Source organism: Schistocerca americana, chromosome 8, assembly GCF_021461395.2.
Source record: "Schistocerca americana isolate TAMUIC-IGC-003095 chromosome 8, iqSchAmer2.1, whole genome shotgun sequence".
Taxonomy (NCBI): domain Eukaryota; kingdom Metazoa; phylum Arthropoda; class Insecta; order Orthoptera; family Acrididae; genus Schistocerca; species Schistocerca americana.
This window is the reverse complement of record NC_060126.1, coordinates 324,857,771-324,883,645: the sequence shown is the minus strand read 5'-3', so window position 1 is coordinate 324,883,645 and position 25,875 is coordinate 324,857,771. Positions and strand designations below refer to the sequence as shown.

The 25,875-nt window shown below is 45.4% G+C and overlaps 1 protein-coding gene across 1 annotated transcript in view; it reads left to right on the top strand.

The window, feature by feature from the left end:
• Window positions 1–25,875, top strand: part of LOC124545808 (odorant receptor Or2-like) — a 100,235-nt gene that overhangs the window by 37,281 nt on the left and 37,079 nt on the right. The window lies entirely within an intron of this gene.

The following is a 25,875-nucleotide window of genomic DNA, read 5'->3' as shown; positions in this document are numbered from 1 at the left end:
TCTAGCCAAATAAAGGAAAATTGACTTCTCTTCATTATTTTTGGAACCCCTGTTCAATAATTTGAAATATAACTTACTGGCAATTATTTACTATAGTGTTCGGTTGTGTGTGTGTGTGTGTGTGTGTGTGTGTGTGTGTGTGTGTGTGTGTGTGTGTCTTTCCATTTCCATGACTGGATACGAGGACAAAGTAAAAAGGTTTCAGCTTACTGGTGAATGACTACATCTTTATTTCGAAACCATTTATTTTTCAACATACACTCCTGGAAATTGAAATAAGAACACCGTGAATTCATTGTCCAAGGAAGGGGAAACTTTATTGACACATTCCTGGGGTCAGATACATCACATGATCACACTGACAGAACCACAGGCACATAGACACAGGCAACAGAGCATGCACAATGTCGGCACTAGTACAGTGTATATCCACCTTTCGCAGCAATGCAGGCTGCTATTCTCCCATGGAGACGATCGTAGAGATGCTGGATGTAGTCCTGTGGAACGGCTTGCCATGCCATTTCCACCTGGCGCCTCAGTTGGACCAGCGTTCGTGCTGGACGTGCAGACCGCGTGAGACGACGCTTCATCCAGTCCCAAACATGCTCAATGGGGGACAGATCCGGAGATCTTGCTGGCCAGGGTAGTTGACTTACACCTTCTAGAGCACGTTGGGTGGCACGGGATACATGCGGACGTGCATTGTCCTGTTGGAACAGCAAGTTCCCTTGCCGGTCTAGGAATGGTAGAACGATGGGTTCGATGACGGTTTGGATGTACCGTGCACTATTCAGTGTCCCCCCGACGATCACCAGTGGTGTACGGCCAGTGTAGGAGATCGCTCCCCACACCATGATGCCGGATGTTGGCCCTGTGTGCCTCGGTCGTATGCAGTCCTGATTGTGGCGCTCACCTGCACGGCGCCAAACACGCATACGACCATCATTGGCACCAAGGCAGAAGCGACTCTCATCGCTGAAGACGACACGTCTCCATTCGTCCCTCCATTCACGCCTGTCGCGACACCACTGGAGGCGGGCTGCACGATGTTGGGGCGTGAGCGGAAGACGGCCTAACGGTGTGCGGGACCGTAGCCCAGCTTCATGGAGACGGTTGCGAATGGTCCTCGCCGATACCCCAGGAGCAACTGTGTCCCTAATTTGCTGGGAAGTGGCGGTGCGGTCCCCTACAGCACTGCGTAGGATCCTACGGTCTTGGCGTGCATCCGTGCGTCGCTGCGGTCCGGTCCCAGGTCGACGGGCACGTGCACCTTACGCCGACCACTGGCGACAACATCGATGTACTGTGGAGACCTCACGCCCCACGTGTTGAGCAATTCGGCGGTACGTCCACCCGGCCTCCCGCATGCCCACTATACGCCCTCGCTCAAAGTCCGTCAACTGCACATACGGTTCACGTCCACGCTGTCGCGGCATGCTACCAGTGTTAAAGACTGCGATGGAGACGGCAAACTGGCTGACACTGACGGCGGCGGTGCACAAATGCTGCGCAGCTAGCGCCATTCGACGGCCAACACCGCGGTTCCTGGTGTGTCCGCTGTGCCGTGCGTGTGATCATTGCTTGTACAGCCCTCTCGCAGTGTCCGGAGCAAGTATGGTGGGTCTGACACACCGGTGTCAATGTGTTCTTTTTTCCATTTCCAGGAGTGTAATTCCTTTTTAGATGAATGGATTTTGGCGGTCATTTTATTTCAATAGATATGTTTTATCGTTGATGTGCTATTGTAAAATGTCTGTAAAATGCACGACTGCGGTCTTCATAACATATTCGGTGGATAGTTACCCAGACATAAATTTGCTTAGATTTGGATGTAATTGATTGTATTACGGTGAGGTTGAGAAACCTAAGAAATATGGTTGATAACCCGTAAGTCCTATTTAAAAACCTCAGTTTCGCTATTGTGTACGTACTGAAAAGGCACAGAGATTTTGAAAACACATAAACTTTAATATATATGCTCTCTTGATGCCGGATGTGGTAATGTTAGGTAAGATGCGGCTTTGTAAACCTATGTTTAACACGGAATTTTTTCGTCTTGGTTATGAACAACTTCTGTCCGAGGTATTCGTTGGGCTACTGGCGCCGTTGGGGCGCAGCAACCGACGTTACGGTTCAGAGCAGGTGCAGCAGGGAGGCCTCATCGCCAGCCGTAGATCCAAGGAATACGCGAGGCGGATTTCATGAACACAAAATGAACAATCGAGAAGAAGAGAATACCAGACACGGCTGTTAATTATAGGCAGTCTCTTATCTGAAGCCTCTGATCAGATCTCTTAACGATAGCGCCTTCTGTATCATACTGTGTATAACCAAGTCTGGGGAATCAAGTAATTTGTCAACAAGAACTCCAGTCTAGTGATTTAAGTAGACTGAGTAAACAACTCTTTCGTGGTGTATTAAAATTCAAGAACTGTACGGGAGTATTGCTCAATCAGCACGGTCACAGTACAACGCAGTATAACTAACACAATTCGTGGTGCACACCGAAATATATATTGTGAAAAGGTGTACATTCTTGCTAAAAAACCTTCTTCTTTTTTCTGTCAAGTTTGTTTCTGTGACTTTATTTTTCATCCCGTTGTACAAGAAAATGATCATAGTATTATCCAGATAACATTTTATCTTACGTAAATTCACTAATGTAAAAAATCCCTTTTGCAAATTTGAAAAGAATGTTCGATGCTTCAACGGTAGATGAATTGGACAAGGTTCCCATTTGACACTGAGTATCTTGCGTGACGTGGTTGATCAATGTCTAATCCACAATAAGATATCAATTAATATGGTCAGCTGGATTCCTATTACAATGACCCAACAAATATTTTCCCGCATATACAAAAATGTGGCAACCATCACGGCCAGTTCTACACGTAAAATGTATCTTACACTTAATTACCATGCCAACAGCCTCTAAATTTTCAAGCACTTTCAATCACTTATTACATAATAAAGTGCTGTACAATTTATCGATGCATAGGTTGAGTTTCGGGACGTGTTCCACGTTCATCTTCTTCTAGAGTACAAACGCGTTTGCACTGAAGCATCCATTACTTAACAGTCGCTATGACGAACCAGAGTCATCAACGTTCAGCAACTGGCAGACACTTCTTTTGGCGATAAAAAGTCCACAACACACATACACCCTAAGACTAATTAAAAAAAAGGAACAGCATACCGCGAAGGAGTCATCCAAATGGAACGGAAATCGGTAAATGTAATGTGCGTGTACAAACAAACAAACGGAAAAATTAGATGATTATTTCAACAGTAGCAGTTTCATAGTAATGAGTGTGTCCACCTGTGGCCCTTATGCAAGTAGTTATTCGGCTAGGCACAGACTGACAGAGTCGTTGGATGTATTCCTGAGGTATACAGTGCCAAATTCTGTTCAACTGGTGTGTTAACTCGTAAAAATTCCGAGCTGGTTGGAGGGCCTTGGGCATAACGCTTCAAAACTATATCCATTGGGAAGAGATCCACCTGCATTGCTGGCCAATGCTGGGTTTGACAAGTACAAAGACAAGCATAAAAACTCTCGAAATGTGAGAAAGGGTATTATCTTGCTGAAATGTAAGCCCAGTGTGGCTTTCGACGTACCGCACTGTCACAAGGCTGCCTGGGACGACAACCAAAGTGGTCCTGCCATGAAAAGAAATGGCACCCCAGACCGTCTCTCCTCGTTGTCAGGCAATTGGCAGGCTACAGTCAGGTTGGTATCTCACCGACGTCCAGGGCATCTCCAGACATGTCTTTGATGGTCATCGGAGCTCAGAAAATGATCTGTTTCTCGTTTCTTTTCGTTTTAGAAGTGATTCTTCACGCAATTTTTCGTCAGTAGTTAGTATGTTTTCGTCAAGTCGAAGTGAGTAACTGAGCTGCAGTGAAATTTACTGTCGTTACTTGATTTCTTACGCTAAATGTATGTGATAAACTGTGAGAATACATCGCACTTAATGCTCTATAGCAACGCAAGTACATTGGTCATTTGGAAGTCCACGTATGGATACTGATCGAAATTGATATTTAAGATATTGCATTAGATCCAAACCAACAAAAATCACTGATTTCTTAAGCTAAACAGAGTGGAAACTGCCGATGCTGGTGTCAGCAAAGCCGACAGTGGTGCCTAATTGATATTACACAGATTTAGCACAAAGGAACAATAATCACTTCAAAACTATTCCTTGCCACATAGGTCCTATGTGACGAACAAAATCAAATTGGTTTCCATGACGTTTGCGTAGTCAAGTAGATTGATATTCGTACAGCATATGTCTATGATCGTTAATACAGATTACTGAATTGAGCTTATGAGGAGAGCTAATGTATAAACGCTTTCCGCAGATTTTGTCAAGGAATTTCTTCTAACGATTTGTAATTTCATTAAATAAAACGTACTGTTCTCCACCGCCATGAGAACTAAGGACTCGCGCAGCCATTGCATCACAAGAAATTTGTGGAACCACTTTTTTATTCAAGATTTTCGATGGAACCTCCCTGTCGTCCAAAGGATATGTGGATGCAAAGCGGGAAGGGGTCGGAACAAGAGCCCTGGCCACTACGTCCCCTTTCCTGCCCCTGAAAGCAAGGAAAACGTAGGGGGCATGGAGAAGAGGTTCAAAGCACATCAGTGAGACAACCTTTTTTATATTATTATTAGTACGCCAACCTCCGTCCTGGGGAGGAGGGAGAGGCAGTTCGTCACCTCGGTTGGACTACCGAACGCATAGATAGCCGGCGACGAACTTTCCCATGAGCAGAGAATAACCGGTACTACTAGCGAAAAGTACTTGGATCAGATATTCATTGCAGTAATACCCCAACTCCGAGGTGCGTTAGAGAAGACACAACAGATAAAATTAGAGAAAAATAGTCTTTATTTGCAATTGTAGAAAACTGGACAGTGTCGCTCATTAAGTGTCAAAAATCAAGGATATTTTTCTCGGCCTCAGCTAACAAGCAGCGAGCTTTCTGTCCAAAAGTCAAATTTACGGAGTTAGACTTCGTTTGTGGGATGTATGGACGTCGGGAAGAGGAGCAGGTAATTAAGGCCAGCATCTGTCCCACCAAGATCTAGATAATTGTAGCCGATCCGCACACCAGGCGATGCTCGCCTGTGTCCAGAACATCGCAGGCGACACACCACGAAGTATCTACAAACTGAATCCCATCAAGGCATGAGTGGCATACTTGCTTCCAGTTAACCGTTAAAGTACCATGCAGACTGGAAATCAGAGACAAGATAAAGAGTACACACCGATCACCAGAAGGCATGCCAGTGACGTGGGGGTGCGAGCGCTTCTATGCGCTTCAGTCTGGATCTGCGCGACTGCTACGATCGCAGGTTCGAATCCTGCCTCGGGCATGGATGTGTGTGATGTCCTTAGGTTAGTTAAGTTTAAGTAATTCTAAGTTGTAGGGGACTGATGACCTCAGAAGTTAAGTCCCATAGAGCTCAGAACCACTTGAACCATTTTGAACGTGGGGGTGCTTCCCCTCAACCACACTCGGTGCCCTGTTTTGCTGAAGAGAGCCAGAGATTGCCTTCGTGGGCATCTAGCTAATGTCGAAGTATGGAAATACCTCAGTTCAAGGAAAAATGGCTTAAGTAAATGAAGGATGGAGGGATGTCCGAAAGCTAGATAGCGGCTGAGAGAGAGAGCTTCGTGCAGGGGTCTCCAGCTGTATGCTGGTAACATACCTGGAACAATTGCGCTACAGCACCATTTGAGAGCCGATGCAGAGTACTGTCGCTCCAAAGGGACATGATAGAGCGCACTGACTGCCTCTGCACCGTTTAAGGTTGAGACTCTCGCACATCAAACAGCAAACGGTGGCAAGTATAACAAGCCGTGCCATGCAGCGGGCCATGGAAGTATCTCTGTCACATGAAGGCTACGTGACGCCAAATATACATTTACATGTTGTGTGCTGTGCTGTAGATCGAGGGCCCCTAAACATTGATCTAGGAGCTCATCTGGGAGAGTAGATGCCGGCAGCTGACGACAGTTCCGAGACGAAAGCATACAATAGTGCTAAGAGTGGGCAGCCTTGACCCACCAAACGATGTGTCATCCATCCCATCTTGGAGCTGTGAGAAGGCCATTGCAACGTACACGGGAGATCGCTCCACGAAAGAAGCGTATTATGATGTCGATGGCAGTATCAGGGTATCCCATATAATGGAGCACCTCTTCCAGGTAGTCGTGATCGTCTTGATCATGCACCTGACTGAAGTCAATAGCTGCCGAAGTCCAGCCACACGATGAGTGTGAGCAATAGTGATTATGCTCTGACCGCAACAGAGGGCAGTGCGGATGTGACTGAGAACTTCCAAGAGATTTCATAAGGGGATACCACGTACTGGACCATCTGTTTAACATCTACATCTACATCTACATTGATACTCCGCAAGCCACCCAACGGTGTGTGGCGGAGGGCATTTTACGTGCCACTGTCATTACCTCCCTTTCCTGTTCCAGTCGCGTATGGTTCGCGGGAAGAACGACTGTCTGAAAGCCTCCGTGCGCGCTCTAATCTCTCTAATTTTACATTCGTGATCTCCTCGGGAGGTATAAGTAGGGGGAAGCAATATATTCGATACCTCATCCAGAAACGCACCCTCTCGAAACCTGGACAGCAAGCTACACCGCGATGCAGAGCGCCTCTCTTGCAGAGTCTGCCACTTGAGTTTATTAAACATCTCCGTAACGCTATCACGGTTACCAAATAACCCGGTGACGAAACGCGCCGCTCTTCTTTGGATCTTTTCTATCTCCTCCGTCAACCCGACCTGGTACGGATCCCACACTGATGAGCAATACTCAAGTATAGGTCGAACGAGTGTTTTGTAAGCCACCTCCTTTGTTGATGGACTACATTTTCTAAGCACTCTCCCAATGAATCTCAACCTGGTACCCGCCTTACCAACAACTAATTTTATATGATCATTCCACTTCAAATCGTTCCGTACGCATACTCCCAGATATTTTACAGAAGTAACTGCTACCAGTGTTTGTTTCGCTATCATATAATCATACAATAAAGGATCCTTCTTTCTATGTATTCGCAATACATTACATTTGTCTATGTTAAGGGTCAGTTGCCACTCCCTGCACCAAGTGCCTATCCGCTGCAGATCTTCCTGTATTTCGCTACAATTTTCTAATGCAGCAACTTCTCTGTATACTACAGCATCATCCGCGAAAAGCCGCATGGAACTTCCGACACTATCTACTAAGTCATTTATATATATTGTGAAAAGCAATGGTCCCATAACACTCCCCTGTGGCACGCCAGAGATTACTTTAACGTCTGTAGACGTCTCTCCATTGATAACAACATGCTGTGTTCTGTTTGCTAAAAACTCTTCAATCCAGCCACACAGCTGGTCTGATATTCCGTAGGCTCTTACTTTGTTTATCAGGCGACAGTGCGGAACTGTATCGAACGCCTTCCGGAAGTCAAGAAAAATAGCATCTACCTGGGAGCCTGTATCTAATATTTTCTGGGTCTCATGAACAAATAAGGCGAGTTGGGTCTCACACGATCGCTGTTTCCGGAATCCATGTTGATTCCTACATAGTAGATTCTGGGTTTCCAGAAATGACATGATACGCGAGCAAAAAACATGTTCTAAAATTCTACAAGAGATCGACGTAAGAGATATAGGTCTATAGTTTTGCGCATCTGCTCGACGACCCTTCTTGAAGACTGGGACTATCTGTGCTCTTTTCCAATCATTTGGAACCCTCCGTTCCTCTAGAGACTTGCGGTACACGGCTGTTAGAAGGGGGGCAAGTTCTTTCGCGTACTCTGTGTAGAATCGAATTGGTATCCCGTCAGGTCCAGTGGACTTTCCTCTATTGAGTGATTCCAGTTGCTTTTCTATTCCTTGGACACTTATTTCGATGTCAGCCATTTTTTCGTTTGTGCGAGGATTTAGAGAAGGAACTGCAGTGCGGTCTTCCTCTGTGAAACAGCTTTGGAAAAAGGTGTTTAGTATTTCAGCTTTACGCGTGTCATCCTCTGTTTCAATGCCATCATCATCCCGTAGTGTCTGGATATGCTGTTTCGAGCCACTTACTGATTTAACGTAAGACCAGAACTTCCTAGGATTTTCTGTCAAGTCGGTACATAGAATTTTACTTTCGAATTCAATTAACGCTTCACGCATAGCCCTCCTTACGCTAACTTTGACATCGTTTAGCTTCTGTTTGTCTGAGAGGTTTTGGCTGCGTTTAAACTTGGAGTGGAGCTCTCTTTGCTTTCGCAGTAGTTTCCTAACTTTGTTGTTGTACCACGGTGGGTTTTTCCCGTCCCTCACAGTTTTACTCGGCACGTACCTGTCTAAAACGCATTTTACGATTGCCTTGAACTTTTTCCATAAACACTCAACATTGTCAGTGTCGGAACAGAAATTTTCGTTTTGATCTGTTAGGTAGTCTGAAATCTGCCTTCTATTACTCTTGCTAAACAGATAAACCTTCCTCCCTTTTTTTATATTCCTATTAACTTCCATATTCAGGGATGCTGCAACGGCCTTATGATCACTGATTCCCTGTTCTGTACATACAGAGTCGAAAAGTTCGGGTCTGTTTGTTATCAGTAGGTCCAAGATGTTATCTCCACGAGTCGGTTCTCTGTTTAATTGCTCGAGGTAATTTTCGGATAGTGCACTCAGTATAATGTCACTCGATGCTCTGTCCGTACCACCCGTCCTAAACATCTGAGTGTCCCAGTCTATATCTGGTAAATTGAAATCTCCACCTAAGACTATAACATGCTGAGAAAATTTATGTGAAATGTATTCCAAATTTTCTCTCAGTTGTTCTGCCACTAATGCTGCTGAGTCGGGAGGTCGGTGAAAGGAGCCAATTATTAACCTAGTTCGGTTGTTTAGTGTAACCTCCACCAATAATAATTCACAGGAACTATCCACTTCTACTTCACTACAGGATAAACTACTACTAACAGCGACGAACACTCCACCACCGGTTGCATGCAATCTATCCTTTCTAAACACCGTCTGTACCTCTGTAAAAATTTCGGCAGAATTTATCTCTGGCTTAAGCCAGCTTTCTGTACCTATAACGATTTCAGCTTCGGTGCTTTCTATCAGCGCTTGAAGTTCCGGTACTTTACCAACGCAGCTTCGACAGTTGACAATTACAATACCGATTGCTGCTTGGTCCCCGCATGTCCTGACTTTGCCCCACACCCGTTGAGGCTGTTGCCCTTTCTGTACTTGCCCAAGGCCATCTAACCTAAAAAACCGCCCAGCCCACGCCACACAACCCCTGCTACCCGTGTAGCCGCTTGTTGCGTGTAGTGGACTCCTGACCTATCCAGCGGAACCCGAAACCCCACCACCCTATGGCGCAAGTCGAGGAATCTGCAGCCCACACGGTCGCAGAACCGTCTCAGCCTCTGATTCAGACCCTCCACTCGGCTCTGTACCAAAGGTCCGCAGTCAGTCCTGTCGACGATGCTGCAGATGGTGAGCTCTGCTTTCATCCCGCTAGCGAGACTGGCAGTCTTCACCAAATCAGATAGCCGCCGGAAGCCAGAGAGGATTTCCTCCGATCCATAGCGACACACATCATTGGTGCCGACATGAGCGACCACCTGCAGATGGGTGCACCCTGTACCCTCCATGGCATCCGGAAGGACCCTTTCCACATCTGGAATGACTCCCCCCGGTATGCACACGGAGTGCACATTGGTTTTCTTCCCCTCTCTTGCTGCCATTTCCCTAAGGGGCCCCATTACGCGCCTGACGTTGGAGCTCCCAACTACCAGTAAGCCCACCCTCTGCGACTGCCCGGATCTTGCAGACTGAGGGGCAACCTCTGGAACAGGACAAGCAGCCATGTCAGGCCGAAGATCAGTATCAGCCTGAGACAGAGCCTGAAACCGGTCGATGTGAGAAGTCAAGTGACGATACTCGCATATCCGTGATTCACTCCCAAGTATGTGGATGGGAATGAAGAGACTGTCGAGGACACTGTCTGGAATCTACACGACAGGTGACATAAGGACTCAACAAATTTCGTTTCATACCGGCTCCAGCAGAGGACGAAACATCCGATAAAACTCCAGCTGGAGGCCGTCAGGGCCTGGTAATTTGCCTTTAGAGTCTGACTGGGTAACATCCGCTCTGACGTCAGCAAGCAGATTCATTGTTGCATCCACAAGAACAGAGCGAAAGATGAGTAGGGGGATCGTCATAACGTTGGTAAAATAGAGTTCATGCATGGTAGATCCTGTATCTCAATAGGTATCTACACTGTAGAGCCAAAGAAACTGGTACACCTACCTAATATTGTGTAGGGCAGAAGTGCTGCAACACGAGGTGGCATGGATTAGACTAGTGCCGGAGGGAATTGACACCACGAATCCTGCACGGCTGTTCATAAATTCATAAGTACGAGTGGGTGGAGATCTGAACAGCACGTTGCAAGGCATCCCAGATATGCTCAGTAATGTTCCTCTCTGGAGGAGTTTGGTGGCCAGCGGAGGTGTTTAGACTCAGAAGAGTGTTCCTTTAACCACTCTGTAGCAATTCTGGACGTGTGGGGTGTCGAATCGTCCTGCTGGAATTGCTGAAGTCCATCGGAATGCACAATGGACCTGAATGGATGCAGATGATCAGACAGAATGCTTACGTACGTGTCACCTGTCAGAATCGTATTTAGACGTATCAGGGGCACCATACCACTCCAAATGCACATGCCGCACACCATTACAGGGCCTCCACCAGCTTGAACAGTCCCCTGCTAACATGCAGAGTCCATGGATTCATGAAGTGTCTCCCTACCTGAACATGTCCATCCGCTCGATACAATTTGAAACGAGACTCGTCGACCAAGCAACATGTTTCCAGTTATCAACAGCCCAGTGTCGTTATTGACAAGCACATGTGAGACGTAAAGCTTTGTGTAGTGTACTCATCAAGGGTACACGAGTGGGCATTCGGCACGGAAAGCCCATATCGATGATGCTTCGTAGAATGGTTCGCACACTGACACTTGTTTATAGCCCAGCATTGAAATCGGCAGCAATTTGCGGAAGGGTTGCACTTCTGTCACATTGAATGATTCTCTTTAGCCGTCGTTGGTCTCGTTCTTTCAGGATCTTTTTCAAACCGCATGAATGTCGCAGATTTGATGTTTTACCTCCTGATATTCACGGTACACCTATGAAATGGTGGTACGGGAAAAACCCCACTTCATCGCTAGCTCGGGGATGCTGTGTCTCATCGCTCGTGCGCCGACTATAACACCGCTTTCAAACTCACTTAAATCTTGATAATGTGCATTGTAACCGCAGTCACCGATATAACAACTGTGCCAGACAGTCATTATCTTATATAAGCATTGCCGACCGCAGAACCGTCCTCTGTCTCTTTACAAAGCTCTGCATTTGAATACGCATGCCTAAACCAGTTTCTTTGGCGCTGCAATGTAAGTAACACCCTTCAGCAGTTGTAAGAACATTAATCAAAGTTCTCTGACAATGGTGCTGTTTGCTATCAGGTGGTACATAGATGGACACTCCTGCGCTAACCCCTCGTGCGTGCGTGCTCTGACCATAGCTCCTTCAGGGTGACCCCCAGGGTGGGCAGTGATCTGTACCTTCATACAGTTTACTACAACATGTCGCTCTTAACTGCGTTCATCATGGCCACACTGTGATATCCCTTCCGTAACCAATCAAGGCATTTCAGTGGACACGCTTTGTACAGAGGACCCACCATGATAGCGCAGACTGATCTGCATCGTTGTGCGAACGAAATGCTGTCCAAGTGGCTCAAGGAGCTACCGACAGTCAAGTGAAGAAAGACGTATCGTGTTCAGCTTCCATAGTCCCCAGCTGCGTCACACCTCTCCACGGTAGAGATCGACGACTCTGATATAGGCGTCACGATCTGAGAAAGCAGGAGATAAATACGACTGAGGCGACAAGAACAATGGCTAGCGAAATGCGTAAACCCAGGACGCTCACCATGAACATTCTCCCAAGAGTCAACAAGGTTTAAGTGCTGCGCAGTTGCAGGTAGTGCCACGAATGGAGATTGATGTGACAGATGGTCGAATGGAGAGTGATGTGACAGATGGTCTTTGGGCATCTGCGTTTAGTGAAAGTCTCCTCTCATTATCAAGGGATCCTGCTGACTTCCATTGCCCCCTTACACAACAGAGTCGAACTAGTACGGCAGCAAGAAGAATGAACCACATGGTGAATATACTTTGATGATCCTGAAAACATTAAACGTTAGAGGGGGGGGGGGGGGGGGGAAGCTGCAAACTGCACCTCTCGGAGTAGGGCAACGTCAACGTCCGCAGCATACAGCATCTCATGGAGTAATGTCAATTTATGGCATCCATCTTCAGCATTGACGTCCTCTACCCAGCAGACAGAAATCTCACAGGGCCGGTTCAGTGGAGGATTATCATAAGTGTGCCTATAGGTAGTGTCAGACACGGAAAGGGGGGAAACCGCATCAGATGCAGGCGGGTGAAGGTCGGTGTCCGTAGGTGGATGCTGACCGGAGATGGGGCAAGGAGAAACATCACATCATCAGGTGCCATGTCATTGGATAACAGGGCATCATCAATTGAAAAGTCGTCGTCCTGGGCACATATCCGATGGAGGTTCTCATCAGAAGAGGTAAAGCGCTGTCTCTTGCGATTCCTTGGTGACCGTTGCTTCCAAAGAAGCTTTTTTTTTTTTTTTTTGGGTCGTTAACGGCTGTCGTCTACCACGCAAAACGGCTGAATAGTGGAGGATGGTACAGCTCCGTGATAAACTACCAAGGGATCGGGACAGACGTCTTGTCGCTGCTGACGGCCATCGTCCTTTGGTTTTGATTGTATGGACAGTGTAGAAGATGTAGGCAAAACGTCGACTGCATCATCAAGAGAAGTCGACCATAGTGAAGAGTGATTCATACTGGGTGGAGCTGAAGGCAGCCTCGCCATGAATGGGTAAGATTGAGGTAACACAGCGAGAGCGACGTCTCCGACCGGCGTGTGCGCAAGTGTATTTTGGGCGTTCAGGAGGGACAAAGGCCTCCTGGCCACAGTCTGAAAAAGTATGCGGATGGCCATCATACATGACAACACTTCAGCCATCAATAACCAAGTTATAGGGCATGTGTTTCCACAGTTCAGTTTTTATCTGATGAATACCATTGAGGACACAGCAGGTTTGAACGTCTTCAGCGTTTCAACAACGTGACTGACAAGTTTGCCGTAAAGTGCAAAGGTGGCCACCACAACGTCCGACGGCACCTCAAACGGGAGTTCGATAACCCTCAATATTCGGAGGCCAAAATCAGGGTGATCGACGACAATAGCACTGATTGGCAGTCAGATTACCGGAACTTGAGATCGTTAGTATGGCGCTGCACAACGTTGGCGCACAGCTCTTCATTTCCCAGTGCTGCACACAGTGGTACTAAGAATCGAAAAATGAATCCCGAGAACATCATGCAGGGGGAGATGCATTTCGTCCAGTATAAACCGCTCTACTTCATACGCTTTTGGTCGTTGATGATGATCCAAAGAAAAATTTAATTTAATCGTGCCTTGGGGATGGGGAAACGCCATGATGGTTGATGAATACGGACGCTCGCAAGCAGCACAACAGGGAGACGAAACTCTGCAGCGGAGTGTGCGCTGATATGAAACATCCTGGCAGATTAAAACTGTGTGCCCGACCGAGACTCGAACTCGGGACCTTTGCCTTTCGCGGGCAAGTGCTCTACCAACTAAGCTACCGAAGCACGACTCACACCCGGTACCCACAGCTTGGTAGAGCACTTGCCCGCGGAAGGCAAAGGTCCCGAGTTCGAGTCTCGGTCGGGCACACAGTTTTAATCTGCCAGGAAGTTTCATATCAGCGCACACTCCGCTGCAGAGTGAAAATCTCATTCTGGAAACATCCCCCAGGCTGTGGCTAAGCCATGTCTCCACTATATCCTTTCTTCCAGGAGTGCTAGTTCTGCAAGGTTCGCAGGAGAGCTTCTGTAAAGTTTGGAAGGTTGGAGACGAGATACTGGCAGAAGTAAAGCTGTGGGTACCGGGCGTGAGTCGTGCTTCGGTAGCTCAGTTGGTAGAGCACTTGCCCGCGAAAGGCAAATGTCCCGAGTTCGAGTCTCGGTCGGGCACACAGTTTTAATCTGCCAGGAAGTTTCAAGATGTGATATGCTTGCCTCACAACTGCCGAAGGCAGACTGCCACTGAGCTAACGAGGCGCTGCTGGGAGATGAGCTCTCTCGCCACAGTATCGTCTTTCAGCCTCAAAACGCAAGGCTATACATAACAGTTTTACTGATGTGAAGTATGCCATTTCTAGAGTCCAAAAATTAGATCATCTTACTTGAGGATAACGTGGCATAAGTGATCTAATTCGAAAGGAAATGCCAACGGATTGACAGGAACAGTTCAAGACCACATGAATGAGTAAACGCACTGTCACAGGGTTGCCAGCTATGTAGCGAATAACTTGTCGTCCTCGTCTTATACGAGCTCACACAGAGCAGGTGCGAGCGTGTTTGATTCTTATACAGCGTTTTCTCCTGAATTTTTTCTAACGTCGCTTTCCAGGCTACGTATATTTATGGGATTTAATAGACTTCCTCACTTTTTAAGCTTTCCTACTTGGTAAGGGGTCTGCTAACGCTGTCTGTTATATAATATGAGTACAGATATAGCAAAATTAGTGATACTACTATCCACTCATGCAGCATGCGGTATGTGACATATTGAGATATATAATTTTGCATCGCAATTACAAAAAAATGGTTCAAATGGCTCTGAGCACTATGAGACTTAACATCTATGGTCATCAGTCCCCTAGAACTTAGAACTACTTAAACTTAGCCAACCTAAGGACATCACACACATCCATGCCCGAGGCAGGATTCGAATCTGCGACCGTAGCGGTCACGCGGTCCCAGACTGAAGCGCCCAGAACCTCGCAATTACAATGTACCCAAAGTTCAAACGAATGAAACATTTACTTTGATAATTTTCAACGAAAACTTATATCGGTGGAATAAAAAGTAATTGAAAATCTACCTAGTTGTATATGTAATTAAAGAGAGGTTGGCTAATGATCCCTTCAGTGCCGATGCAAACCAAGCTCGCACTCTTACAGGAATCGGCGAAAAGCCACGTGTAACGGAGGTAATGGACAGGAGAACTTCGTCTGTAGTGTGTGAATAAGTGGAGAATTTGAATCTGAACTGAATCGTGCTTGCGTAATTTGTGAAGTTGCGATGACCACTGTTTGTCTGGATGGCTTAGCCGTCATAGCATATGCCTAATGAGTTAGTGAGCCGGGTTCATTACCATATAATCTGATGCCACGGAGTAATGAAATCTTTTGAGGATTCAGAAGAGAAGAAACTGAAAATTACCTTCCTTAACACAGAAACTAAGTTGTAAAAGCGAGCGCTGTGCAATTCTACACCTTCGTGTGTTTTTGTCAGTGTGATCTATACATGTAATGAATACTAACTAGCCTGTTCATTGGTTTCGTAATGTTCCCTTCTTGTTTGGTTCCTAAATGCAGAGAAGAATCCAAATCCGTGTGACTGATCTTTCCTTCGATCCTTTCCAGCGACTTTTTGTGTAATTTTGCTTGATAATCGTAAAACAGACCATTATGACTGCTCTCAGAATGGGTTGATATTCTCACAAAGCTTAAGAATTGTATTAAAAATCGAATGTCACAAGTAAAATATGCACTTCATTACCCGGAATTTCATTTCAGGTTGCGTAACTGTGTAAATTAAAGCAGCAGGAAACCGTGATTTACCCATTGGCTTAACTCATTCGAGCAGCAGCACAACAAAATTATCAAACAGCATTTCCCGTTAATAGCTGTAACAATACAACCAGCAGCTGAGCCAATGGAAACCAGTGGCAGCGGTCGAAAATTCGTAGCTATCTGTGGCTGTGTCAAAGTCCATATAACGCGACCACCACTCCACGCTCAAGTCCCCTTCCGCAGGATACCAGGCCGTACTCAGCTGCAATACACTGCGCCACCAAAACATTGCTATATATGGTGCGTGAATGAGCAGCGCCAGCGGCGACGGTGCGGCTATGTAAACACGGCAGTGGCACTACACGCCTGTCATCCACTTGACGATGAAAGAGGGTATCTCTGCCGAAAGCTCGTGCGCAGTTAATCGAGGCGGCTTGAAACCCGATAATACACCATTAACGAATACTGTCACTGGAGCATGCAGTCGTACGTATCGTACCTCTACAGGAAACAGATGTAGTGCAGCATCGACCACCTGGGGAAGCTGCGCCTGAACAAGGCTAATTTATTAAGTTCGCTAGCCTTTCTATTACGTTGTTGTGATGAGAAGACAACGCCACGATATGCCATTATTAAAGGTCACGTGGACACTGTAACAACGAAAATAATATTTAGCCATACCAGGTTTGCGACGCTGGAGGAGGGGATTCACGTCAAAAGAAAACAGCTGGACGCAGACGGCCGTGAGCTTTCGGCCGTTCAGCTGCTGATGAAGTCGTCACTTTTGCACTGATATTGGGACCGGATCTACCCAGCGATGGTGGAACATGTAACGTTATCAAGGCGGAGAGCCGCTTAGTAGCAGTAAGGGAAATTCAGTCGTCTTTCACCACAACAACATGGAGTAGAAGGAAAAACTGCGTCTCTTGCTGTGATCAACATGGCATCAAGAAATTTCTATACGCTGCCACCTCTGCACTTAAGGAGGAACATGTTCCCTCGCCACGAAGTATCCCTTTCGCTGACTATTAAAGGTGCTGAACAAGCAGTTCGTAAGTTTACCAGTGGAATGGCAGGAGTAATTCTTCGAGGAACTAACAGCATTCTTTTACAGTCCAAGCTGCCAGCACCAAACACATCTAGAGCTGAACGCGATGGCTTCCATGCTCTCCGCAACGATCTTCATACCATCGTCCTGTCAGTTGACAAGCGCAAGCTGTCATCCCAATGTTAGGAGCCGACTATGGCGCGAACATCCGACGGATGCAGGAGGAAGATACGTACCAAAACCTGCCTTGGCACCCAACAATCAGAATAGTGAGGAAGACCTCTGAGCTTCTACAACCGGTCATCGCTAGAAGAGAGTGTTATTACGAACCTCCTCTGTCAGGCACGCAGACCACATACGTTCTGCGGTCTGTCGAAGGTACATAAGAATAGGTACACCTTTGAGGCCTGTAGTGAACACCAGCGGATCGCCGACATGTAGACTTACCAAACATTTGGACAGCTTTCTCTCGACGCATTTAGGACACTGTGTGCTCCATATAAAAAAATACTGCGGACTTCGTAGACCTAATTAAACGTCTACGCATTGGCGAAGGAGATATTACAGTTAGTTTTGAATATAATATTGCCAAGGAAACGGTTCCAACAGATAAATTTCGGAAGGAGTTTCATCTATGCCACGAAAGCAGAAGAACTCCAAAGAAGGCACGAAGAGTTTAGCGTTTTTATTGTTATGTGGTTCGATGACAGGAAAGATCATCCAGCTCCTGAAGAGACGTAAAACCACACAGTCATCAGATCGCCTGCAAAGACCGATAACTAATGAAGCCTGTGAAAGACGATGTAGAATATGTAAAACACAGCACTCTCAATAAAGACGATAAAATACAGATGAGTGCAGCCTGAGATCCTCTGATTGTGGAGTTAAAGCGGGCACAGCAGCCGCACCACCGAAACATTACCATATATGCTGCAAGACTGGGCATCAATGACGTCACTGGCGATGGCGTGACTATTTAACCGTGGCAGCGGCAACTACATGACTATGACTACTTGACAATGACCGAGGATATCTCTACTTAAAGCTCGTGGGTCGTTAACCACCTGCTAGGGCTTGAAACCAGAAAATGTTTTATAAATGTGTACATTCTGCATGGGGAAACATCCAAAATTCCATTCTTCCAGATTCACCAAAAAGGGACAGGAGATCTATTACAAATAAAGAAATAATTGCAATAACACTGTAGTAAGAATAAGAAATTAATATTACAGAAGAAAATTAATGGTTAAAAATTAAATTAAATAAAAATAAGCTGACTGTTCAGTTGTTGCAATGCAAAGGTCTTTTGAGTGTTTTATTACTGAATTGCTTTCTGGCTATTTGCAGAGAAAATAGTAGTCCAACGACATCTTAACCAACAACTACTCTTACCTGAGATCACGATACGGAGGAAACATGACATTGCTTCATTCATCTTTCTGCCATTGTTGTAGTGGTAGTTAATGCAGATAGTTCACAAAATGAAATACAAAACTAGTTGAAAAATGAACGTGGAATTACCGTCCTAGGCTCGAGCAATTAAATTTATGATCTCGATGTCATACAGACGTGACGACTATTCAGGCTACTTCAGCAATACTAAAAGAGAATATTGATTGAATTTACCAGACTTACTCATCACCGACCTCGCAAATGAGCGAACGATCGCGAAGTGTCAGACATCGTCCGCAATTTCGCCAAGTGTCAACTGCACTACTAACATGCGTAATTAGACTGATCTCTTAAATTGTTATTCCGGATGCGTCAGAAAGTGAAACAGATTGTAGATGTCCTACCATTCCACTCAGGACCTCAGCATTCACACTAAAGGAGCTATAAAGGTTTAGGCAACGATCAGTTTCGACCGCGAGTCCTTATATTAACGCGACTCGCTGTTCACCGCTTTTTTTTGTTTTTTCATTTTGTTTTTTATTGTTGTCCGCATTTGGTCTGGGGAGATGTCACTTGACACTCCTTCAAGCTCAGCGTTGAATACTTCACTTAGTTTTTACAAAGGGCAGCCAGCCCTCTGAACGAACATGCTGAGCTACAGTACCAGCTCCGATAGGCCACATTTTAAGACGTAGCACAACACCTCGAACTCAAGACTATACTTCCCACAGGAACTACGCAATCCACAGTGTTGCCACATTGCGCAGATAGGCGGACTCTAAGAATTCTCAATGTGGCCACGTTATTTGTACCACGTCGCCATCGGCGCAGACTTATATTCTGCGGCTGCCGATCGCCAGTCACATTTTGCGTTATAGAGAACACTTAAGTGAGGTGTACATTTATTACAAATTTTAGCGTACATATCCCTCACATAAATTTCTAGTCAGTACGTTAAGAGCCAAAGCGATTTTCAGTCTGACGCTCGAGATATACATTGGTGTGCAGAACTTCACGGCAGAAGTTACTTTTTCATGGTGAGTCACTGCCAAATAACACAGCCCAATTAAACTTCGAGCGTACACTGACAGAACTACAACAGTGTCTTAAAGAAGATAACTGAAATGAATGTGCATTGAGACGAACAGACCACTTGACTTTACGAATCGCGGGCAAAGGTTCTTACAAGGGAACCTCCCCATCGCACCCCCCTCAGATTTAGTTATAAGTTGGCACAGTGGATAGGCCTTGAAAAACTGAACACAGATCAATCGAGAAAACAGGAAGAAGTTGTGTGGAACTATGAAAAAATAAGCAAAATATACAAACTAAGTAGTCCATGTGCAAGATAGGCAACACCAAGGCTAATCTTACTTGTTAGCTCAGGAGCCGTGGTCCCGTGGTTAGCGTGAGCAGCTGCGGAACGTGAGGTCCTTGTTTCAAGTCCCCCTTGTAGCGAAAAGTTTACTTTCTTTATTTTCGCAAAGTTATAATCTGTCCGTTCGTGCATTGACGTCTCTGTTCACTGTAATAAGTTTAGTGTCTGTGTTTTGCGACCGCACCGCAAAACCGTGCCATTAGTAGACGAAAGGACGCGCCTCTCCAATGCGAACCGAAAACATTTGATCGCAAGGTCATAGATCAACCGTTTCCTCCACAGAAAAACACGTCTGATATATTCTATACGACACTGGTGACGGCATGTGCGTCACATGACAGGAATATGTTGTCCACCCACCTAACTTGTACACTTGGCGAATGGGTAAAAAGATTCTTCTACTCTGCCCGATTTAGGTTTTCTCGCGGATGTGATAATCACTCCCAAAAAAGTGATGAAAACATGAGTTTGTCACATAAACTGAAAATAAAAAATTAAAATTTTCACACGAGGGAATATTTGAACCAAGGACCTCTCGTGCCGCAGCTGCTCACGCTAACCACGGGACCAGGGCTCTCCGGAGCTCATCTTATCCTTGTGTTGCATATGATTCGCATGGACTACTCAGTTTGTATATTTTGCTTATTTTTTCATAGTTCCACACAACTTTTTCCTGTTTTCTCGATTGATCTGTGTTCAGTTTTTCAAGGTCTATCCACTGTGCCAACTTATAACTAAATCTGAGGGGGGTGCGATGGGGAGGTTCCCTTGTTAGTGGCTTGTGTTGCCACGGACGGGGAGGTGATTTCATTCGCTGAATTCCCTTTCGTCGCAAGAGCTCTTCGACCTCCACTGTCAGATGTGGGCGTGCACTGGCATCCACAAAAACGAAGTCAGGTACGAATGCACCCCCGAAAACATGCACATGGGAAGGAGCACAAAGTCACAATAACGTTTATGTGTACCGTGTGCAAAGATTTGGAGGTCAGTGAGCCCATGCGACATCAAGTCCTCAGACACCATAACACCTGGACGACCAAGACGATCACGTTCCACAAATTTGGGGTACTGTTGTGTGACGAAAAATGTGAGCTCTTAATGGTTCCAGGTACGTTATCGATCGCGATGTTTTTGGTGGACAAGGTGTTACAGTGTCAGAAGGCACGATGTTGCGTGGGCGTACTGATGTCCCAGTGTTTGAACACAGTACACACGTCCATCAAAGTAATCGTGGCACTGCACTGCCTCTCCACGTGCGTTTTCTCTGGGGTACATTCACCTTGATTTCACTTTTATGGATGACAATCCGCGAACGCATCGAACAACGCAGAGGGAGTTCCAGGAACGATAGGATATTCAGTGAATGGACTAGCCCGCAAGTTCTCCCGACCTAAATCCCATCGAGCACTTGTGGAACGCATTGGGCAGAGACACTGTAGCATGTCCACATCCACCGACTATCACCCAGCAGTTGTGAAGCATGCTGGTGGGGAAATGTAACGTCCTACCACAACAACTCCACACCAATCTTGCGGCCAGCATGCGGTCATGTTGCACAGCATACTTTCCCGTCCGCGGTGATCTCACAACCTACTAAGAACCATGGCCCCTCTCTTGTAATGTACGGGGAACCAATTTAAATCGTGCTGACAGCTATGTAGTTATTGTGTTTCAATAAAAGTGTTGTTCCTGTTCGTCCCATTACGTATTTCTTCCTTTTAGCTTTTGTGCCGTAGAGTGGTAATTCGTTCTATGTATGCTCCGAGATTTGAGGAGGTATGTCACTTGGCTGTGAAACATCTTGCAATAGCGAGTTTCGTCCCTAAATTTTGCACCTCATCGTATTTCCGGTGAAAAATGTCACATATTAACGGCGGGGTACAGTGGACTGCGGTAGTCGCCATGGGGTTGTGGACCACTGCGGCTGCGTCGGGGACGGAGCCTCTCCGTCGTTTCTAGGCCCCAGTTAACAATACAACACAAATTCTGAGTTAATAACGAGCATCAAAACGGATACAAGGATTAGTGAACTCAGGGTTGTCGTAGCGAGACTGACTATTGTAACCCACAAATCCTCCAATAATAAATGAAAAATATACCTGTTCAAAAAGCAGATAAAAATTCACTTGACGCCTTCCTGAGAGACAATCTCCACTTCTTCCAGGTTAATAACATAACTGTAGTCCAGATGTGGCTTAAATTCAAAGAAACACTATACAGTAGAGCGTCGATTATCCGAACGTCGGTCAGCCGAACGACCGCTTAACCGAACTGTTTACTCGCTCGCCCCTGTTACTCTCCCACCCTATCGTCCATCATCCCCCTCACTCCCAAACCAAGTTTCCCACAGTAGTCGCAGCACTGGGCCATCGCTGGCGGAACATCGCTTCTAATGGGACCTTCTCAAGGCGCTGCTGACAGGCCTAGCCGCCAGTCGCTGTGTTTCAACAATCAGCACCCTTCTGTCGGCTTGGCACTGGCAGTAGAAGTAGCGGCAGTATCAAAGCTGTTCACAACACAGCTCGTAAGCGTGTAGGCTTGCTTAGACAGACCTAAATAAAGGATATTTTTAAACGTTAATTTTGTATACTGTGTGTATTGTTCATGCAAAATGCGTATGTAATATGTATATATTTTTGTTTAATAATCTGTGCCACATACTATGTATTCCTACTGAAGTTGCCTTTGTAGCTTACTTTGCAATACTAAAAGAGATGCCTGTTTTTATGAATAAATTTACTGTACAGTACTTCTTTTTGGCAAATAAACATGTACAGTTCGATTATCCGAACAAACCAGTTTTCCGAACACCCATGTACCCATGTACTTCGGATAAATCGACTCTCTACTGTATGTTGAAATTGAGAGATTTATGCCAAATAAATTAACGAACGTCGGAGCTGATCCTCCTTAGTACACAAAACGGTTATAACACTGTTGCAGAAACAAAGAAAAAAACATGCCAAATGTAAACAGACACAAAATCCCCAATATTGATTTTCTTTTACAGAAGCTCGAAATTTAGTGCGGACTTCTATGCTAGATGCTTGTAACACTTTCCACAACAAAACTTTGTCTCGAAACATGGGAGAAAATCCGAAGAGATTCTGGTCGTATGTGAAGTATGTTAGCGGCAAGAAACAATAAATGCCTTCTCTGCACGATAGCAATGGACATAGTATCGACGACAGTGCTGCCAAAGTAGAATTACTAAACACAGTCTTCCGAAATCCCTTCACAAAAGAATACGAAGTAAATATTCCAGAATTAGAAACACAAACAGATGCCAACTTGAGTAACGTAGAAGTAAATGTCCTCGGTGAAGTGGAGCAACTTAAAGCACTCAATAAAAGCAAGTCTTCTGGTCCAGACAGTACACCAATTAGGTTCCTTTCTGAGTATGCTGATGCATTAGCTTCATACTTAACAATCATATACAACAGTTCGCTCGACGAAAGATCCGTACCAAAAGACTGAGAAGTTGCGCAGGTCACACCAATATTCAAAAAGGATAGTAGGAGTAATCCACTACATTAGAGGCCCATATCATAAACGTCGATATACAGCAGGATTATGGAACAGATATTGTGTTCGAACATTACGAATAACGTCGAAGAGAACTGTCTATTGACACACAGTCTACATGGGTTTAGAAAATATCGTTCTTGTGAAGTGCTGAGTGCTATTGACAAGGGGTTTCATGTATATTCCGTATTTTTGCATTTCCGCAAGGCTTTTGACACTGTAGCACACAAGCGGCTTGTAGTGAAACTGCGGGCTTATGAAATATTGTCTCAGTTATGTGACTAGATATCTGACTTCCTGTCAGGGAGGTCACAGTTCGTAGTAAGTGACGGAAAGGCATCGAGTAAAAATGAAGTGATTTCTAGCGTTCCCCAAGGTAGTGTCATGAGCCTTTTGCTGTTTCTTATCTATACAAACAATTTGGGAGTCAATCTGAGCAGCGGTCTTAGGTTGTTTTCAGATGACGCTGTCGCTTATCGACTAATAAAGTCGTCAGGAGATCAAAATAAATTGCAAAACGTTTTAGAAAATATGTGTGAATGGTGCGAAATTTAGCAGTGGACCCTAAATAACGAAAAGTGTGAAGTGATCCACATGAGTGCTGAAAGGAATTCGTTAAACTTCCGTTACGTGATAAATCAGTCTAATCTAAAGGCTCTAAATTCAACAAAATACCTAGGTATTACAATTACAAACAATTTAAATAGGAACACATAGAAAATTTTGTAGGAAGGGTTAACCAAAGACTGCGTTTTATTGGCAGGACACTTAGAAAATGTAACAGACCTACTAAGGAGAGTGCCTACAGTACGCTTGTCCGTCCTCTTTTAGAATACTTCTTCGCTGTGTGAGATCCTTACCTGGTAGGACTGACGGAGTACATCGAAAAAGTTCAAAGAAGGGCAGCACGTTTTGTATTATCACGAAATCTGGGAGAGAGTGTCACTGAAATGATACAGGATTTCGGCTGGACATCATTGAAGGAAAGACGTTTTTCGTTGCGACGGAATCTTCACACGAAATTCCAATCACCACCTTTCTCCTCCATATGTCAAAATATTTTGTATCAGAGCTCGTACGGAAAGATATAGATGTTAGTTCTTTCCGCGCGCTTTACAAGGTTGGAATAATAGAAATTAGTGAAGGTGGTTCGATGAACCCTCTTCCAGCCACATAAATGTGATTTGCAGAATATCCGTGTAGATGTAGATGTAGATGCACCAGTGAAGGGAACTGACGGGACGTGTGGGCGGGCAGGGACAGGCAGCACATTGGCGAGGTCGCGAAGTCCTCTATGCGCGGACTGCATGACGCAGCCGCCTTCTTATTTGCACACCACTATAAGTGCAGTCTAACGCGGGATCATCACAAGAGTATGAAATATTATTTTTACTTGCAGTATGCAGAACATATAATTCATTTCACAGTTTCGCAAGTATCGTTGATTCGTCACAGTAATATTGAAACCAAATGTTCTAAACTGATTAAAAGAAGTCTTCTCTCACCCTCATAAGTTTCACAACCTTCCTTTTCCCCAACATTTTACGAAACATATATAATGGAAGTATAAGCACAGATGAATTCTCAGATATGTTCAATAGACAGGACTGTGTCTCTTATCGTTAATTTATCAGTGAGGCTTGCTTACACTATTCCATCTGTTAACATACACAGAAGGGGAATTTCATTCACAGACCACGCTCATTGCGTTGGTTGTTTGCTATTGCCCGTAAACAAGACTTTAGTATACCGTTACGCATTACGTAGCACGTAATGCCCATAGATTTGTTCTGACGACCTGATGGCCCATTTCCGGAGGCTGGTGTTTTGCACTGTAATCGATTTGTAATACCGCAAGATGATGAGATTATATTTAGAGTACATGTATCATACTCTAAAGAAATGGCTCGTTGACTTAATTTTTAACAGTAGATTATGTGCTACAAGAGACCTACACTCACTCTACTTGTAATTTTGCTACCTGCATCTGAAATGGTCCTGTATCGGCCCCTTTCATGTAACTGTGGTCAGGAGTACTCAGTTCGCATTCAGTTTGTCTAGGAGATTACCCTTCTACTGTTTATGTTGTATACGAGTAAATAATAGCTGGGAGAAGGATTGTGCAGGGAATCATCGTTTACTGATTTCATTTTTCTGTATTTCACATCAGCAAACTATGTTATCCTCCATTCCTAGTCCCCACCAAGGATATTTTCTATAATGTGTGGATGTGCGAGTACTTGGAATGCTCTTGTAACTGAAGGATCAAGCTACTTTTGTCTAATTGTCTCCTTGCAGAGGCTGCTTTACTTACTTGAATCTTTTTTCAAAACCTGGTTTGAGACCTGAGGTTGCCATTGGCTGTTTGCGTCCCTCTGTTTATAAGTGCCAACGGCTTTGGCACAGTGGTAACACAGGCTGCCATCACGTCACCGTTGTTATGCGCTGTCAGGCTTGACTAGCACTTAGATGAGTGACAGACCAGGCCTGCTGAGCGCTGTCGGCATGGGGGGGGGGCGAGGGGGAGGGGGAGAGGGCGGAGATCCTCAGCGCTTGTGAACTGCTTGACTGAGATGCAGCGGCTCTGGTCACGAAAACTGACAACGGCCGGAAGAGCGGTCTGCTGACCACCCGTCCCTCCATATCGGTATCCAGTGGCGCCTGTCGGTTGAGGATGAAACGACGGTCTGTACCGTTGGGCCTTCCGAGGCCAGTACGGACGCAGAGTAGT